This window comes from Hakea prostrata, chromosome 4, assembly GCF_041222555.1.
Source record: "Hakea prostrata isolate BN-2017 chromosome 4, UWA_Hpros_2, whole genome shotgun sequence".
In the NCBI taxonomy this organism is placed as follows: Eukaryota; Viridiplantae; Streptophyta; class Magnoliopsida; order Proteales; family Proteaceae; genus Hakea; species Hakea prostrata.
This window is the reverse complement of record NC_142603.1, coordinates 31571204-31573406: the sequence shown is the minus strand read 5'-3', so window position 1 is coordinate 31573406 and position 2203 is coordinate 31571204. Positions and strand designations below refer to the sequence as shown.

General features: G+C 36.0%; 1 pseudogene; it reads left to right on the top strand.

Moving 5' to 3' along the window:
• The first annotated feature begins 297 nt into the window (after window positions 1-297).
• Window positions 298-1415, top strand: LOC149018687 (beta-1,3-galactosyltransferase pvg3-like; annotated as a pseudogene).
• The last annotated feature ends 788 nt before the right edge of the window (window positions 1416-2203 follow it).

Genomic DNA, 2203 nt, shown 5'->3' with positions numbered 1-2203 from the left:
GGATATTTGATCTGAAATTGGAGAAAATTGTCTCTCTTTTTTTCTTTCCCTTTTCTCTTTGTTTTTCTTTCTTCTTCTTCTTCCTTTTTCCCTTTTTTTTTTTTTCTTTTTCTTTTTCTTTCTTTTGAAAAAAAGCTAGTGTGAACCTGTGGACTCCATTAGTGCATGCACTTCAACTTTTCCTCCTCACAAGCTAAGACACATGAAAAATCAAATTGAAACACATGTTTGGTACCTAAGCAAGAAAGGTATTTATAAGACTCACATGGATTCAAATCTCCCCTCTCTCCTCACATGTAAAATATCTGCAGCTTCATTTCTGAAAGACCATGAAAGCAGCAAAACTGGAGCGGCAAAACACTCCGCCACGGTTAACGTTGGCAGTCTCTTCCATCATCTTTCTCACTCTTCTTTTTATCTTAACATCCATCAATGAAGTTCGATTTGAAGGTCTCGTCAAGCTTGGGCGAAGTGCTCTCTCCAACATCCCTTCCAGCAACAATTCATGTTCAGCAACATCTCTTACCACCAACTTGGGTTTCTCTGCCGCCACCGTCGCTGCCGCCGGAGGTGCCAGAACTAAGGATTTTAATCGGAATATTGACGTTGCCTGATCAATTTCGCCGTTGACATTTCCTCCGGTTAATCTACGGTACACAATCTCAACCAACCGGTGCAAAGGTGGATGTGAAGTTTGTGTTTTGCAACTTAACCAAGGAGGATCAAAAGGTGTTAGTAGCACTTGAAATCATGCGTTACGATGATATCATAATTCTCAATTGTAAAGAGAATATGAACAAGGGTAAGACTTACACATACTTCCTCAAGCTTGCCGGAGATATTTAACAGCACTGACGGGTCGCCGGAAACGCCCAACCCACCCTACCCACCATACCATTATGTGATGAAGGCTGATGATGATACTTATATTAGGTTAAATAGCTTGGTTGAGTCATTAAAACCCTTGCCTAGGGAAGATTTGTATTATGGTTATGTAATTCCATGCCCTAGCATGGACCCTTTTGTTCATTACATGTCTGGTATGGGTTATCTAGTTTCATGGGATCTAGTGGAATGGATTAGGACCTCTGATATACCAAAGAACGAGATGGAGGGACCAGAAGACAAGATTTTTGGCGACTGGATTCGCGAAGGTCACCGGGCAAAGAACAGGTATAATGCTAAGTGGTCTATGTACAATTTCCCGGTACCGCCGACTAGATGCACACATGAGCTTTGGCCGGACACTATTGCTGTTCATCTCCTCAAAACTCAAGAGAAGTGGATTGAGACCTTGAAATACTTTAATGTTACTAACAATCTCAAACAATCTAAACTCTATCATATTCCTTAGGTAAAAGGTTCACCATTCTTTCACCATTCTTTCTGTTCGCAATGTATTATTGAATAACAAAACCGATCAAAGTGATTCAATTGATTTTGGTTTTGCATTTTTTTCTTTCCGTAAAGTGTAAAGAAACTGTGAACTTTCTTGAATGAAAGATAGATGGAGAAGGAGAATTTAAGGTTTCACTAGTTTTGATCCACATTCCATTGCTTTTTTTCCTTTGGATTTAGGATTCATCTAGGCCAGCCATGCCCACCTTGATTACATCCTCAAAATAATTTTTTATATATAATTTTAACATATGGCTGAACTTTACACTGATCCCAGGGAAATTCTAACCCTCTGACTTTCTAGATTCAATTGCTTTACTTCTCTTTCAAGTCAATGCAACACTCTCTTTTTCTTTTTATATATATATATATATATATATATATATATATATATATATATATATATATATATATAAAAAATATATATATATATATATATATATATATATATATATATATATATATATATTACAAAATTGTAATACATGAACTCAAAGGGCACCACTACATTTCGATTTTCTGAAATACCCTTATGCATTTAGTTAATTAAAATTTTAAGTCACTAATAAATGATGCCCAAAATAGTAATTTTCATTCGCAAATATAATTAGTAGTTACAAATGTAGATTACACAACAATTTGCCTCGGCCCATTGAATGTTTTTTCTTACTTTATTGGTAGAACCTAATGAATCTTTACCAACTCAGAACTTGTTTAAATTAAGGGTAATTTTCATTTGGACCCCTTGAGGTTTAGTCTATGTCACTTTTAGTCCAAAAAGATTAAGACTTTACATCTGCCTCCC